At 43.1% G+C, this 17,903-nt stretch overlaps 1 protein-coding gene across 7 annotated transcripts in view; it reads left to right on the top strand.

The window, feature by feature from the left end:
- Positions 1–4,216: 4,216 nt before the first annotated feature.
- The window catches only part of dop1a (DOP1 leucine zipper like protein A), a 352,103-nt gene continuing 338,416 nt past the window's right edge, over positions 4,217–17,903 (top strand). For 6 of the 7 annotated variants that reach the window (XR_013499663.1, XR_013499664.1, XM_078230041.1 and 3 more), the window contains exon 1: positions 4,217–4,414. The gene's annotated coding sequence lies outside the window, so the exon portion shown is untranslated. The remainder of the gene's footprint in view (positions 4,415–17,903) is intronic. The other variant, XM_078230043.1, reaches the window with a different exon arrangement.

Raw genomic sequence — 17,903 nt, 5'->3', positions numbered from 1 at the left:
CTTGTCTTTTTATGGGGTATGTGGAACATTCCTTGTTCCACGCCTACCCAGGACCCCACCCACAACTCCTTTACCAGTACATCGATTACTATTTTGGTGCCGCTTCATGCTCTCGTCCAGACCTCGAAAAATTCATCAACTTCGCTTCCAGTTTCCACCCCTCCATCGCCTTCACCTGGTCCATCTCAGACACTTCCCTTCCCTTCCTTGAACTTTCTGCCTCCATTTCCGGCAATAGGCTATCTACCAATATCCACTACAAGTCCACTGACTCCCACAGCTATCCGGACTACAGCTTTCCCTACATCCTGTAAGGACTCCATGCCTTTCTCTCAGCTCCTTCACCTCCGTTGCATATGTTCCGATGATGCCACCTTCCAAAGTGGTGCTTCTAATATGTGCTCCTTTTTTCTCAACCGTGGATTCCCATCTACAGTTGTTGACAGGGCCCTCAACAGCACGTGGTCCATCTCCTGCGCCATGACCCTCACCTCCTCCCCTTCCTCCCAGAACAAGAATAGAGTCCCCCTTGTTCTCACATTTCACCCCACCAGCCTCCGCATGCAAAGCATAATCCTCCACCATTTTTGCCAACTCCAGCGTGATGCCACCACCAAACACATCTTCTCTTCACTCCCTCTGTCAGCATTCTGCAGAGCCCGTTCCTCTGGGATAACCTAGTTCACTCCTCCACTATACCCAATACCTCTCCCGTCACTCATGGCACCTTCCCATGCAATCACAGAAGGTGTAACACCTGTCCTTTTACCTCTTCTATGCTTACCATCCAAGGATCAAAACATTCATTCCAGGTTAAGCAGCGTTTCACTTGCACCCCTTTCAATTTGGTCTATTGCATTCGCTGTTCCCAATGTCACCTCCTCTATATTGGAGAAACCAAGCGTAGACTGGGTGATCGCTTTGCTGATCACCTTCGGTCCATGCGCAATCAAGACTCTGATCTTCCGGTTGCTTGCCATTTTGACACACAATCCTGCTCCCATGCCCACATGTCTGTCCTTGGCTTGCTGCAATGTTCCAGTGAAGCTCAATGCAAACTGGAGGAACAGCATCTCATCTTCCAGCTAGGCACTTTACAGCCTTCCGGTCTCAACATCAAATTCAACAACTTCAGATGATTTGCTCTACCCCACCTCGACCCCCTTTGTTTTCATTCTATTTAATTTAATTTTTTACTGTTCTCTACCTTTTATTTCTTTATTGTCTTTCTTCATTTTTCATTCCCCCAACTGTTTCCCCCTATTCATCCCCCTTCCCTTATCTTTTCTCCCTCTTTGCTTCTCCTTTTCTAAATCTTACCTCTGTCCCATCCAGTTTCCTCCCCTTGCCCCCCCCCCCCCCCAAACATCTTCATTTTAGCTTCTCTGCCATTTGGCCATTCACAACCTTTATTCTCTCTGTGGACAGCTATTAGCAGTCTTTTCCCCTGGTTTCTGTGGCTATGGCTCATTTTTTATTCCCTCACCCTGCAGTATAAATACCTCTCACTTTCTATGCCTTTCAGCTTTGACAAAGGGTCATCTGGATTCGAAACATCAGTTCTTTTCTCTCCTTACAGATGCTGCCAGACCTGCTGAGATTTTCCAGCATTTTCTCTTTTGGTTACTGAACAATTCAGGTTTGTTCCACATCTGTTCCTCAGCCTTTTCAATGCACTCCAGGCTCACCTCCTAGTTTACAAGGTAAATGGAGGTATGTTTTTTCATTTTGCCCACCTTTTTTGTGGATTCTGACCCGGGGCCTTACTGTACTCTCTTCGTTGCCCACACATTTTGTAACCGTCCGCCTTTTCTGATTCTGGCAATATCTCAGTATTTCAAATGGAACTATTTGCCTAAAGACAGGCATTTTGGTGAGTACTTTTCTTTCAGACTTTGATTAAAATAGGATACTCAGAGGCCAGAGGCAGTCTCATGATAATTTTACCCTCATCACTAAATGTAATAATGCACTTTCAGAGACTTCATTAGTAAAATAAAAAGGATTCATTCATAAGAATTGTTCAGCAGTCTACTGCTGCATGGCCCCACTTAGATCCCTACATGTCTCTCTGCCAAAGAGAGGACTCCACCCGTGTGGTGATTACCAACTCTGAGTCCCAATTGGTCCCCCAAGCCAGGTGACTCTTACTCTGCTGTGTTGCCTGTAAAGGGACAATCACCACAAATCATCATGAAAGGGCTGAATTGTCAATTGATAAAGGTTGTGTTTTGAGTGAAACCTGAATGGTAGTTTCTGAAAGATACAGATCACAATTTCGGTGTGATCTTCAAGATCAACACTTAAGGATGTGTTTGACAAAGAGTCGAGCAAGAACCTATCTTTAGTGGCCAGGGTTAGATAAGGATATAGAAGACACAGTGAGATAGAGTAGAGTATTGTCAAGCAGTAGAAAATAAGCTACTATTAGTATCTTAGCAACCATTGAAATGACCTGCTAGAGTATGCAAGAGAGTGAATAAAAATTCACAGAATTTGAAGACAACAGCTATTCATTGTGATAGGTAAGCATTCAAATTATGTTGAGGGGTGTGTTGAGGGGTTTCAGATTAATTGAACAACAATTAGCAAAACTCTACATATTTTGCCTAATTTATTTGCTGCTTATGGGTTCCTGAGGAAATTGTGTCCAATAACAGACCTCAGTTTTATTGAGAAGGGTTTAGTAAAATTCATGAGAATGAACGGGGTAAAACACAAGAGCTCCATCTATTAGCCTGCTTCAAATGGAACAGCAAAGCACACAGCTCAAATTGTTAAGCATTCTCTTGTTTAGAAAATGCTAGACACAAAGTTGAAGAACATCACATCATTGAATCGCCAAAATGGTGAAATTTTGTTTATTGTAATGCATCTCACATTCAAACAGCAGAACACCAGTTGAATTGTTTTCTGAGAAGACAGTCAAGAGTAATGTTTCATAATTACTGAAGAGTTGAGTGGGAGAAAGAAGTCTGTAGTTGAACCAGAAGGTTAAATTGAAAGATCATCACTGTAATAACCTTGCCAAAGCCAGTTCTCCAGTACAATATTGCTTTATTAAAGAAAAAGAAAGGCTGCATCTGTGGCTTATAACAAATCAAGACATGTGCTCTGGACCTACATAATCTGCAGTCTAGACTGAGTATGGGTTTTAGCTCCCGCCACTCAACAGGGAAACTCGTATTTAACGAAACCCATTGGGAGATCTATTAATGATGCCCTGTGTCCTTTGTTGAGTATAACATCTCTCTTCCTGCAGGTCGCTCAAAAGGGAAACTTGTATTCTATGAAGCCCATGGGGAGATCTATTAATGACACCCGTGTCCTTTGTGGCCACTATAACAATCATCATAAATGGAGCTACCCAGAAAAGTTGTGAAAATATGTGGTCCTCTCACATATTTGGTCAAGATGTTCGTAGTGAAAAGGTTGGGTTTCTAGATATAGATCATGTTTTAACTTCAAAGCTTCATGATCTTTGAGTTGAGAAGAATCAAATGGGTTGGATGATCTGATAGTGGAGGTATGAGTGGTATACCAAGTAACCACAACACATAAAATCAGCTTGGATCCAAATCAGAGTCAGACAGACATGACTGAGGAAGTAGAAAATTCAATTATGTTCAAGGTCCTTGTCTAAGTTTTGGAAGTAGGGCTTTAGGAATAGGAAACAAGTGGTTAAGTTGAATTTGTAAATAAATGTAAAACAAAAAACATGTAAGTTGTATGGAATTTGAATATTGTGTAATGTTTTCATTAAGGAGCAAAGAGTGTAATAGCACCCTCCTGTGGCCATTTGTATATGTATGCATATAAATCAAAACCAATATAAACCAGTTCAGTTGGGTACCAGAACTTTGTATGTTTGTTCTGCCAAGATATCATTTTAAAAAATAATTTGACTCATGATTTATTAAATGGTCAGCTTGGCATTATGTTAATATTACGAGTTACTGTTAAATTAAACACATTTATTTAAAGTAACAACCTGATTTTATTTTTGCGAGTTGTTCTTTTGTGGTGAGGGAAGAGTATGAGTTAGAGTATTCTGCACTCAATGTGAATTATTTTGCTGCAGAATTCTGTAGGAGGAAGAAACAACACCATGCGGGTTTGTGTACATTTCTCTCTCGGAACCAATGTTGAGATGCGAGTATTTGTGGGGATGCGGCGGCAGGAGGACACGGGGGACGAGAGAGAGGTGCACATTGTCGCACTGGATGCTGGGTAGTTAAACTGAAGGCGGAATCGGGAGAGAGAGCAGCTAGATTTCCGCCGGTTCTGGCTCCTCACTGCCTGCGGTTTAATTCAGGAAGGAAGAAACAGCGTCTCTGCTTGTTATCATTGCAGTGGAGTAATGTTCCCGAGTGACAGACAGATTTAGGAGCAACGGGCTGGTTATCAGCGGCAGGTAGTGCGCATTCCAGTGTCAACAACTTGTCTTTTTGGAGAGCCTTTAACGCAGTGAAACGTCCCAAGGCGCTTCTTAAGAGCTTTCCTCTCCTTTTCCCATTCTTGCTGTGGTGTGGACATATAATTAAAGTTGAAAAGTTGGTCCTGGGCATCTTTCCTCATTGGTTCCTGCCCTCTATACACATCTAGACTGCAAAGTTGGGACTTTTGTAGTAATGCTGCATGCTATCCCTACAGCAGCCCGCAACTCAAGATGTTAGCCCTGTCACAGCACTTGTGGGGTAAGGTGCTCCTTTGGGCATGTGTGCTGGAAGCATGCAGATTCGGTGGATCATGACATTAAGCAGTCTTCAATGCTGATTTATCACAGTCTGCCATTTTGGACCATACAAGTCCCGTTAATGTCATCATCTCATTGCTCTCAAAAGCTGCAGGATCGACCTCTTACCCTGCCCCACCTTCCTTGCCCCCAATTAGCATTATTTAAAGGATTAATGATTGAAACCTTCAGTTGAGGCTATTGATATTCTTTTACTGATGCAGAGTTAGTGGAACTACTGTGTTGATTATTATTGGAGGAGTTTGGCAAACTCACTGCATTTGCAATAAAGTGGTACTAGATTTTAGCAAAGAGTCAGAGGAGTTATATGGCCTATTATGTGAAAATCTGCTTCAGTAATGGGGTCTATAGTTGTAGTGTCCCCCAGGCTTCAGCATAACTTGGTTATAAATGGACCATAGCTACCAATGAGGAGAAACTGCATGCAGAGTGGAGTGCTCTCAAATGAAGAATCTCCCCACATAAGGTCTTTAGAGAGCACTTCTTACTGCTGTTGTATGAAGTGGAGGCGTATATGAGGTTGCCTCTGTTTCACTGAGGAGGGGGGTGACTGAATTGTGCCACCTTCTGCAACTTCGCAGCAGGGTATGCTGTGGTCATCAAGATCACAGTGACTCTTAAGTTTCCACATCAGCAGACCGTTCCAGTGGGAGTAGATGACATTGGCAACATTTCTCAATTCACTGTTAGTCACTGCATATCAAACTTTCTCATATAAAATAATGAGGAACACAGATCAGCTAAATAGTCAATATCTTTTCCCAAAAGTAGGAGAGTCTAAAACTAGAGGACATAGGTTTAAGGTGAGAGGGGAACGATACAAAAGGGTCCAGAGGGGCAATTTTTTCAGAGGGTGGTGAGTATCTGGAACAAGCTGCCAGAGGTAATAGTAGAGGCGTGTACAACTTTGTCTTTTAAAAAGCATTTAGATAGTTACATGGGTACGATGGATATAGAGAAATATGGGCCAAATGCGGGCAATTGGGATTAGCTTAGGGGTTTAAAAAAAAGAGCGGCATGGACAAGTTGGGCCGAAGGGCCTGTTTCCGTACTGTAGACATCTATGACTCTAAGTCTTGGTTTTTTTTTAAAGTTACTGAAGACAGCAGTTAATTTCAAACATTGAAAAATGCAGTACAGTTTAGTTTCAATGTCACATTTTTTTTTAAAGCTTTTGGCTTTGCAGGTTTAGCTCTTTAACTTGATCCCATCAATGACCAATTTAAAAACCAAATCATTACAAGATTTTGTTTTTCTGTGGTATTTTTGAGGAAGTGCTGGTGATTTCAATCTTTTTGACCAACCAAATAAACTAAATCAAATTAACTAAGGGACAAATTAAAAGGGGCAGCTCCCAAAAGAAGGGGAACCACCCGAAACACAGAACGAAGTAGAGAGGAAACTTAAAACATCAAATTAAAATGTGATTAAAGGGATCGATAATGCACCTCAGCCCTCGTGGTGCCCAGCAAGCACGGAAGGTGTTATCAGTGCCCTCGGATGCCACATGCTCCCTCTCCAGGGACACCCGGCTGCGAATATAGCTGCAGTAGAAGGGCAGACAGTCGGGTTGGACAACCCCCTCGGTCACTGCCTGAACCTGTTTATGGCGAATTTTGCCAGGCATAGGAGCAGGTTTGTAGGTCAGGAGTGTGGAACTGAAGTGCAAACAAGACATCAATAAAAGGTTTTTGAGGAAACAAAAAAGGTTGTGCAGTCTAGTGCTGGTGACATCAGAATGTCTCAGTAAAATTACTAAACTGAGCCATGTCAGGAGGGATCTTGGTTACCATGCATACTTAAGCAGCAAGATGGTTGAAGGACTTTCAGTTAATGACTGCATGTATGGCCTGTAACTAAAGCTTGAATCATTTGATTCAGAACTAGAATTTAATATTAGATCATCAATGTTGAAATTCTTAACTTCTGTTCAAAACTCTTAATGTGTTGCAATACAAGCATGACTTAATATTCTTACTGAGTTACATTTGTCTGTCTAATACTTGGAAAAGACTTGAATAACTGGACAAGATATCTATTCTATGAAACTAGATAATTTCCTACTTTATGTTCTATTGTTTGAGCTGCACATTATATTGAAGCAACTCAATATTACAAGGTTCCATAGACATGACCTTTCAGCAAAACAAAAGCACATTGGATTTCTTCTGAAGTTGCAATGGTATTTGCTTTAAATGGGCTTTTGAATATTTTTCATGAAGTATAGGTTAAGTTGCATTCATTTACTTCCTTATGAGTCATTTAGTTTGTGTTCATTCGACGTGATCCTTATCTCTCTCTGCCATTAAGTATAAATTTTTACTAGGTGTAACTGGACTGCAGTTTTATTTTGCGTTTAATTCATTCTAATGATTGCAGTTAATGAGTAGTCATTGAAAAATTATTTTATCTTTTATTTTTGTGTTGGTGGTTATAAAAAGATAACAATGTCTGAGTGGGAAGAGTAGACTATTTATTGTAAGCAGCATCAGTTCTAGTATCAGTCACTTATTGTGGTCGACTGGATAGGAAGACAATTTATCCCTAAACTGTGAAAATCCTGTTCGAATGTTACTAGATCATATACAACAGTAGCTAAAGGTGACATCACCTGCCTCCGCTACCCATTTTCCTTTTTATTGGTTCATGGAAAATGGACATACCTGACATTTGTTATCCAATCCCTAATTGCACTTGAGAAGGTGGTGGTGAGCTGCCACCTTGAACTACTGCAGTCCAAGTTTCATGACTTTGTCCCAACGACAAGTGAGGGAATGGCAATATGGTTCCATGTCAGGATGGTGTGTGATTTGGAGGGGTACACGCAGGTCGTGGTGTTCCAATGCATCTGCTGCTCTTGTTCTTCCAGATAGTAGAGGTCACAGGTTTGGAAGGTGTTGTCGCAGGAGCTTTGGTAAATTGCCGCAGTGCATCTTGTATATAGTACACGTTGCTACTACTTTGGGCGTAGGATTACAGTTCTGGTTGTCCATAAGTCAAAGCTCGGATTAAACATTAACAGCATGGCTAACATATTACATTGGAACACCAATGTTTTCTTTTGGCTAATTATTTGTTTGGAATACTCCTTTTTCTTTTGAATCCTTTCAGAAAAGGGGGTTATTGTTTAGTTTCCCATTCAGGTAAATAATTTTTGAAATTTACAGCTCTCTTTTCAGATTACATTTGAGAATGTTATATAATCCTTGAGTAGATCTTGAACTTCAGTGGTTATCTTGGTATTGTTGGGCATTGTCCTCTGGTGAGCTGGCATACTCGTCATCCTTTTCCCTGGCCTGGTTGCAGTTTACTCGTGTCTGGTGACTCACCTTGTGAAATCCCATCTCTACAGTGCTCTCTAAAGTACATGCAGTGCTATTATGTGAGCTGGTGACAGCGAGTGTTATATTAGGTTACAGATGAAGAAATCAGGGGCTTGGTGTGACACTCTCCTTTCATACTGAAGTTTCAGTGGCTGGCCAGGCAGCAACTCCTAGGTACCTGAAAGGGGAGAGTTGATGTGAGGGGAGGATTTGAAAGCTAGAAGTCCTCGGTCAAACCATCTGCAGCTTGCACTACATGCCAGATCACCGGAGGAGGCTGAGGTGAGACTTCAGAAGGAGATAAGGAAGGAACGTACCATCTTAATGTTCTTGGCAATGCAAGACTCAGTTGCAGCTAACCTTTTGCAAGGCACCATCTTCTCGAGAGGGCTCAGGAAATGTAGTTTGCCTGTACCCTGCTGGCACCCTGTTGTTCCCTGAGATTGCATGTGAACTTTTCCTGCGAGAGAGAAAAGAATCTCAGCAAATCAATGAGCATGTTGCATTGTATTTGGGTAATGCACCTGCCATGGCTGTGAGACTGGCAGCATTGGTTAGCGTTTGAGGTTGAAGTAGAACATCTGATTGTTAGGTCTGAGTCCAGTTGCTGGTGGATGAATTATGATGCTGTGAGGCATTGAGCAGTGAGAAAGGGTGGTGATATGATGGGTAGGAAATGTCATGTGAAGATGCATTCACTGATAAAGAATAAAAAGAAAATTACAGCACAGGAACAGACCCTTCGGCCCTCCAAGTCTGCACCGACCCCATGCTGCCTGACTGAACTAAAACCCCCTACCCTTCCCAGGACCATATATCTCTATTCCCATCCTATTCATGTATTTGTCAAGATGCCCCTTGAAAGTCACTATCATATCTGCTTCCAACACCTCCCCCAGCAGAGAGTTCCAGGTACCCACCACCCTCTGTGTAAAAAAAAAACTTGCTTCGTACAGAGGGTGGACAATATGGAAGGGTCAGGTAACGAGTCACTGTGGGTGGAGCTCAGAAACAGGAAGGGCGCAGTCATTATGCTGGGGGTATACTACAGGCCTCCCAACAGCCTACGGGAAGTTGAGGAATGGATATGTAAGGAGATTCTGGACAGGTACAGAAAAAATAGGGTTGTTGTAGTGGGAGACTTTAATTTCCCTCCCATAGACTGGAAATCGCTTAGGGCTGGGGGCCTGGACGGGGAAGAATTTATAAAATGCGTACAGGAAGGCTCTTTGGTACAATATGTTGGCAGTCCAATTAGAGAGGGGGCTATACTGGACCTAGTACTGGGGAATGAGCCCGGTCAGGTCATCAAAGGTGCAGTAGGGGAACATGTGGCAAATAGTGACCACAATTCTGTAAACTTTAGGATAGTAATGGAAAAAGGTGAGTGTTGTCCTATGGGTAAGGTGCTGAATTGGGGGAAGGTTAACTACAGCCGGATTAGGCAGGATTTGATGGCTGTTGATTGGGAGAGGCTGTTCGAGGGTAAATCCACATCTGGCATGTGGGAGTCTTTTAAGGAGCAGTTGATAGGACTGCAGGACAGGCATATGCCTGTAAAAAGGAAGGATAGGGAAGGTAGGATTCGGGAGCCGTGGATAACCAGTGAAATTGTGGGTCTAATCAAAAAGAAAAAAAGATGCATGCATAAGGTCTAGGCAGCTAAAAACAGATGGAGCACTGAAAGAATACAGAGAAAGTAGAAAAGAACTCAAACAGGGACTTGGGAGGGCAAAAAGGGGTCACGAAATGTCCTTGGCAGACAGGATTAAGGAGAATCCTAAGGCATTTTATACATACGTTAGGAACAAGGGGGTTGTTAGGGAAAGAATCGGACCTCTCAGGAACCAAAGGAAGTAGGTGAGATCCTAAACGAATATTTTGCATCAGTATTCACAAAGGAGAGGGACACGTTGATTGGTAGTGTGTTGACCTGTTAGAAAAAATCTCAATTACAAGGGAGGAAGTGTTAGGTTTTTTAGGAAACATTAAGACAGACAAATCCCCAGGGCCGGATGGCATCTATCCTAGACTCCTCAGGGAGGCGAGAGATGCAATTGCTGGGCCTTTAACAGAAATCTTTGTCTCTTCACTGGACACAGGTGAGGTCCCAGAGGATTGGAGGATAGCAAATGTGGTCCTGTTATTTAAGAAGGGTAGCAAGGATAACCCGGGTAATTATAGGCCGGTGAGCTTGACGTCCGTTGTAGGGAAGCTGTTGGAGAAAATTCTTAGAGATAGGATATATGCGCATTTAGAACTGAATAATCTCATTAGCGATAGACAGCATGGTTTTATATGAGGGAGGTCATGCCTCACAAATTTGGTTGAGTTTTTTGAGGAGGTGACAAAAATGATTGACGAAGGAAGGGCCGTGGATGTCGTCTATATGGATTTTAGTAAAGCGTTTGACGAGGTCCCTCATGGTAGGCTGGTGCAAAAGGTTAAATCTCACGGGATCAAAGGTGAGCTAGCTAGATGGGTGGAGAACTGGCTTAGCCATAGAAGACAGAGTGTAGCAGTGGAGGGGTCTTTTTCCGGTTGGAGCTCTGTGACTAGTGGTGTTCCGCAGGGCTCTGTACTGGGACCTCTGCTGTTTGTGATATATATAAATGATTTGGAGGAAGATGTAGCTGGTGTGATCAGTAAGTTTGCGGACGACACAAAGATTGCTGGAGTTGCAGCTAGTGGTGAACATTGTCAGAGAATACAGCAGGATATAGATAGGCTGGAACATTGGGCGGAGAAATGGCAGATGGAATTTAATCCAGATAAATGCGAAGTGATGCATTTCGGTAGATCTAATGTAAGGGGGAGCTATACAATAAATGGCAGAACCATCAGGAGTATAGACACACACAGGGATCTGGGTGTATAAGTCCACAAATCCTTAAAGGTGGCAGCACAGGTGGAGAGGGTGGTGAAGAAGGCATATGGCATGCTTGCCTTTATTGGACGGGGCATAGAATATAAAAGTTAGCATATGATGTTGCAGCTGGACAGAACGATGGTTAGGCCACATTTGGAATACTGTGTCCAGTTCTGGTTGCCACACTACCAGAAGGACGTGGAGGCTTTGGAGAGAGTACAGAGAAGGTTTACCAGGATGTTGCCTGGTATGGAGGGTCTTAGCTATGAGGAGAGATTAGGTAAACTGGGGTTGTTCTCCCTGGAAAGACGGAGGATGAGGGGCGACCTAATAGATGTGTATAAAATTATGAAGGGCATAGATAGGGTGAACAGTGGGAAGCTTTTTCCCAGGTCAGAGGTGACGAACACAAGGGGTCACGGGTTCAAGGTGAGGGGGCAAGGTTCAACACAGATGTCAGGGGGATGTATTTTACACAGAGGGTGGTGGGGGCCTGGAATGCACTGCCAAGCAAGGTGATTGAGGCGGACACGCTGGGATCATTTAAGACTTATCTAGATAGCCACATGAACAGACTGGGAATAGAGGGATACAAACGAATGGTCTTGTGGGCACATGAGCGGCGCGGGCTTGGAGGGCCGAAGGGCCTGTTCCTGTGCTGTATTGCTCTTTGTTCTTTGTACATCTCCTTTAAACCTTGTCCCTCGCACCTTAAACTCGCACCTTGATCATTGAACTTCTTAGGCACAGCTGCTAGGTCTATGGGTGAGACACCAACAATGGACCTCCATGGTCACATGCTGTCCAATTCCCTTCTCGCAGTGTGCCTCAAGGGCTTCCTGCTGCTCCCATCTTCTTATCCTCCTCCATCACTAATGCTTATGTCACATCAGAAAATTTGGGAGCCTCTCTCTCATGTGTTGCCCCATTTGCTTTATTTTTTCTTTTAGCCTGCAGAATTATAGTAGCTGCTGCTGCACGCATTCAGCTCCTCAAGAGAGGCAGGCTGCCTTTAAGATGTGCAGGCGAGCTAGCATATGTGCTATTGTTGCAGCTTCCATTGCTGCACTCTGAACCAGTCAGCAATGTGGGTTGTGCTTGGCTAGAGGCCAACATTTTGAGAGGAGCCAGAATTAAGTTTGAACTTAGACTGGACCAGGTACTGGCTGCTTGTACTTTGCTTTCCCCATGTCCAAAAACAGGCTTTCACAGAATTTTTCCATAGTTTTAATTGGTCTTGAAATATAAAGTCTGAGGAGCTCTTAGTTACCTCAGGAATTTGTATTTTTTTCTAAAATTGGTGACATCTGTTCAGTTAAATTTGTAGAGTTTTGTTTAATAGAGGATATGGCGGGATGGTTAACAGTGAGGTTGCGTGTCCTGGTTACAGGAAGATATAGACGAGGTGGTCAAATGGGCTGATAAGTGGCAGATAGAATTTAACCATGAAAAGTGTGAGGTGGTACACTTTGGAATGAGTAATTAGGTCTGACACTAGGAAATTCCGAAGAACAAAGGAACCTTGGCGTCTTTTCCATAGATCTCTGAAGGCAGAAAGGCAGGTTAATAGGGTGGTGAAAAAGGTATATGGCACTCGCTTTTATCAGTCGGGGTATAGATTACAAAAGCAGAGCGGTCATGATGGAATTGTATGGAAATTTGGTGAGACCACAGCTGGAGTACTGTGTGCAGTTCTGGTCGCCACATTATAGGAAGGATGTGATCACACTGGAAGGGGTACAGAGGAGATTCACCAGGATGTTGCCTGGGATGGAACATTGAAGTTATGAAGAGAGGTTGGATAGGCTTGGGCTGTTTACTCTAGAGCAGAAAAGACTGAGGGGAGACCTGACTGAGGTATTCAAGATTGAGGGGCATGAATAGGGAGCAGCTGTTCCCTGTAGTTGAAGGGTCAGTTACAAGGGGACACAAGTTAAAAGTGAGGGGTGGGAGGTTTAGGGGGGATTTGAGGAAAAATATTTTTACCCAGAGGGTGGTGATGGTCTGGAATGCACTGCGTCGGAGGGTGGTGGAGGCGGGATGCCTCACATCCTTTAAAAAAGTATCTGGATGAGTACATGGCACGCCATAACATTCAAGGCTATGGGCCAAGTGCTGGCAAGTGGGATTAAGTGGGCAGATCAGGGCCTTTTATGCATTGGTGCAGACTGGATGGGCCGAAGGGCGTCTTCTGCACTGTAGGATTCTGTGATTCTGTGATACCTGTAATATTTTGCTTTGATTTGAAGGTTTTTTTTTGGACTTGTTTTGCTCTTGATAATCTTGAAACATCTCTTCTAATGTCTCTATTCTGTTTGAATTTTTTAAACTGTGAAATCAACCAAATATTTCCCGTTGTTTTGTATCTCAACCGATCTTTGATACTGGTCTCTGATCTATTAGTTATTTTTGAACAAATTAGCTGTTTCAACAACAGATTACAAGGATGATACAAGAAGGTGTCATTCTGAGGTTGAGAATTTTTAGGGACACGAGAGATTTCAGGAGAAGAATCTAATCTCCCAGTGGAATCTTGAATATTCAAAGTCCTGTCCTAACTGCTATAACCAGAAGGTACACAAAATAGCGTGGGTAAAATTAATTGGTGTATATCTTCTGAGAATTTCCTGAGCATACAAAAAAAATCAAGTCTGCGACTGGTATTCCATTGTAGTACCAAGGGAGTATTGCAGTGCCTCTTGAATGAGACATTAAACCAGGGATAGGCAAACATTTCAACCTGAGGATTGCACCTGGGTTGGATTTTATATGAAGGGGCCTGTCATAAATGTTCAAGAATCAAACAATTAAAACAAAGGTAACTTTGGGTACCAATAAACATAAAACATTTCTGATAATTATACCATCATAATAATGCACTGCAATAATTAAACCAATGTACCCCCTTTTTCACGCTCCTCGTTTAATGTGAACAACACAGTTTGCCATCCCTACCACACAATGGCATCTAGTCTGGTATCTTGTAGAAATCCACAATAAGGAGTTAAGATGCTGGTCAGTTAACAGAGGTCAGAAGTAAGATTTATTGCAATTTAGTAGAGAAGATGTTTGTTTTCATACACAGGTGAAGCCAAAAATGCAAAGGTTTTCTGTGTCACCTTGTGGATATTTGAACACTTAGTTTCATTCACAGAAACAAAAAACTCATTCAGTTTTTTTCGGGATTGCACTTTTCCTTGAAGTTAATAGCTTAGAAATGTTCTGTTATTGGGTGATAAGAGTCGTACAGCACAGAAACCTGCCCTTCAGCCCACCATGTCTGTGCCACCCATCAAATGCCAATCCAGACTAATTCCATTTACTAGCACTTGGATATGTCTTCCTTTTTCATGATTATAGAGTGTTATGGGAATAGTGGGTTGCGGTCAGGGAAGATGAAGTGAAACAAAGAATGAGCCTGAAAATTGATGTAGTTAATCAGGACTGTACATGACAGGCAAAACAGCATTTGATGTTCTGACCTTACTATGTATTTGAATCTGAAAGGTGGTGCCTGCAGCAATGCAGCATTCTCTAAGTACTGCACTGGAGCCTCGACTTTAGTTTCTCAAGTGGGATTTGAAATTGGAACCATCTCAGAGACAAAGTGTCACCAATAGGTGTTCAAATGTTTTAGTCGAAGTAGGGAAGGAGGTAGAAGAGGGGGAGGGGTAGCATTATTGGTCAGAGATTGTATCACAGTGTCAGAGAGGAGGTTTGATGAGGACTTATCTGTTGAGGTAGTATGGGCGGAGATTAGAAATAGGAGAGGAGAGGTCACCCTGTTGGGAGTCTTTTATAGACCTCCTAAAAGTTCTAGAGAGGTTGAGGAAAGGATTGCGGAGTCAATCCTGCTTAGGAGTGAAAGTAATAGGGCAATTGTTATGGGGGATTTTAACTTGACTAATATTGACTGGAATTGTTATAGCTCTAGCTCGTTAGAGGGGTCAGTTTTTGTTCAAAGCGTGCAGGAAGGTTTTTTGACTCAGTATGTAGACAGGCCAACTAGAGGTGAGGCTATATTGGATCTGGTGCTGGGAAATGAGCCAGACCAGGTGCTAGACTTGGAAGTTGGTGTGCATTTTGGTGATAGTGACCACAATTCGGTTACGTTCACCTTAGTGATGGAAAGGGATAGGCATGAACCTCGGGCCAATGGTTTTAGCTGGGGGAAGGGTAATTATGAGGCTATTAGGAGAGAATTAGGAAACATAGGTTGGACTAGGAGATTACAGGGACTGGGAACGTCCGACATGTGGAGTTTTTTCAAGGAGCAGCTACTGCGAGTCTGTGATAGGTATGTCCCTGTCAGGCAAGGAGGAATTGGTAGGGCTAGGGAACCGTGGTGCACCAAAAAAGTTTCTTTGTTGGTTAAAAAGAAAAAGGAGGCTTATGTTCGGATGAGACGTGAGCACTCGGGTAGTGCACTAGAAAGCTTTAGATTGGCTAAGAGGGAGTTGAAGAGCGAGCTTAGAAGGGCTAAAAGGGGACATGAGAAGACTTTGGCGGATAGGGTTAAAGAGAATCCTAAGGCGTTCTATAGGTATGTCAAGAACAGAAGGTTGGTTAGGGCAAGTTTAGGGCCAGTTATAGATGGCAGAGGGAAGTTATGTGTGGAACCGGAGGAGATTGGTGAAGCATTGAACCAATATTTCTCTTCGGTGTTCACGCAAGGGGACATGAATATAGCTGAGGAGGACACTGGGTTGCAAGGGAGTAGAATAGACAGTATTACAGTTGATAAGGAGGATGTGCAGGATATTCTGGAGGGTCTGAAAATAGATAAATCCCCTGGTCCGGATGGGATTTATCCAAGGATTCTCTGGGAGGCAAGAGAAGTGATTGCAGAGCCTCTGGCTCTGATCTTCAGGTCGTCGTTGGCCTCTGGTATAGTACCAGAAGATTGGAGGTTAGCGAATGTTGTCCCATTGTTTAAGAAGGGGAACAGAGACTTCCCCGGGAATTATAGACCGGTGAGTCTCACTTCTGTTGTCGGCAAGATGTTGGAAAAAATTATAAGGGATAGGATTTATAGTTATTTGGAGAGTAATGAATTGATAGGTGATAGTCAGCATGGTTTTGTGGCAGGTAGGTCGTGCCTTACTAACCTTATTGAGTTTTTTGAGAAAGTGACCAAGGAGGTGGATGGGGGCAAGGCAGTGGACGTGGTATATATGGATTTTAGTAAGGCGTTTGATAAGGTTCACCATGGTAGGCTTCTGCAGAAAATCCAGATGTATGGGATTGGGGGTGATCTAGGAAATTGGATCAGGAATTGGCTAGCGGATAGGAAACAGAGGGTGGTGGTTGATAGTAAATATTCATCATGGAGTGCGGTTACAAGTGGTGTACCTCAGGGATCTGTTTTGGGGCCACTGCTGTTTGTAATATTTATTAATGATCTGGATGAGGGTATAGTTGGGTGGATTAGCAAATTTGCTGATGACACCAAAGTCGGTGGTGTGGTAGACAGTGAGGAAGGGTGTCGTAGTTTGCAGGAAGACTTAGACAGGTTGCAAAGTTGGGCCGAGAGGTGGCGGATGGAGTTTAATGCGGAGAAGTGTGAGGTAATTCACTTTGGTAGGAATAACAGATGTGTTGAGTATAGGGCTAACGGGAGGACTTTGAATAGTGTGGAGGAGCAGAGGGATCTAGGTGTATGTGTGCATAGATCCCTGAAAGTTGGGAATCAAGTAGATAAGGTTGTTAAGAAGGCATATGGTGTCTTGGCGTTTATTGGTAGGGGGATTGAATTTAGGAGTCGTAGCGTTATGTTGCAACTGTACACAACTCTGGTGCGGCCGCACTTGGAGTACTGTGTGCAGTTCTGGTCCCCACATTACAGGAAGGATGTGGAGGCTTTGGAGAGGGTGCAGAGGAGGTTTACCAGGATGTTGCCTGGTATGGAGGGGAGATCCTATGAGGAGAGGCTGAGGGATTTGGGATTGTTTTCGCTGGAAAGGCGGCGGCTAAGAGGGGATCTTATTGAAACATATAAGATGATTAGAGGTTTAGATAGGGTGGATAGTGATAGCCTTTTTCCTCTGATGGAGAAATCCAGCACGAGGGGGCATGGCTTTAAATTGAGGGGGGGTAGTTATAGAACCGATGTCAGGGGTAGGTTCTTTACCCAGAGGGTGGTGAGGGATTGGAATGCCCTGCCAGCATCAGTAGTAAATGCGCCTAGTTTGGGGGCGTTTAAGAGATCCGTAGATAGGTTCATGGACGAAAAGAAATTGGTTTAGGTTGGAGGGTCACAGTTTTTTTTTTAACTGGTCGGTGCAACATCGTGGGCCGAAGGGCCTGTTCTGCGCTGTAATGTTCTATGTTCTATGTTCTAATAGAGCTCCAGCTGTCACAGGATTTCTGTTTTCCCATCCACCCTTGACAATGAGTGCCAGTGTTTAAAATGCACAGTTTGTTAGGATGCATCCATTAAGGTGGAAGGATCTGTTGAAAGAACACTAAGATTTCTTGTGGAACTCTTCAATCATACATATCTTAGTACATACATCATTGCAGGGATTACAAGTTTTTTAATAGGTTATAGATGGATAATCATTCTAGTGGATAAAGACATTCTTTACTGTCTTAATATGTCAGTGCAGAACACAAAATCCCAGGTTCAAATCCTGCTTTGTGCTGTTAGCTGATCCAAACCAGGAAAGCAGCAAGTTCTATATGTTGCTTTCCCTCAGCATTATTAGAAGGAGAAGGAAGAAAGCAGGTGATTGAAAGTGTGCATTGATTCTGGTTAGGACAGCAGCTGGCTAAAATGTGAAAAAACATTCAATATGCAGGCCTCCATCTACTTGAAACAAAATACTGAACGACCACCAGTAGAGTCATAGAGGTTTACAGCATGGAAACAGGCCCTTTGGCCCAACTTGTCCATGCATCCCTTTGTTTTTAATCACTAGCTAGTTCCAATTGCCCGTGTTTGGCCCATATCCCT

The sequence above is a fragment of the Mustelus asterias genome, chromosome 15 (genome assembly GCF_964213995.1).
Source record: "Mustelus asterias chromosome 15, sMusAst1.hap1.1, whole genome shotgun sequence".
Taxonomy (NCBI): domain Eukaryota; kingdom Metazoa; phylum Chordata; class Chondrichthyes; order Carcharhiniformes; family Triakidae; genus Mustelus; species Mustelus asterias.
Note: the sequence above shows the minus strand (reverse complement) of the source record. Positions and strands in the feature narration are given on the sequence as shown.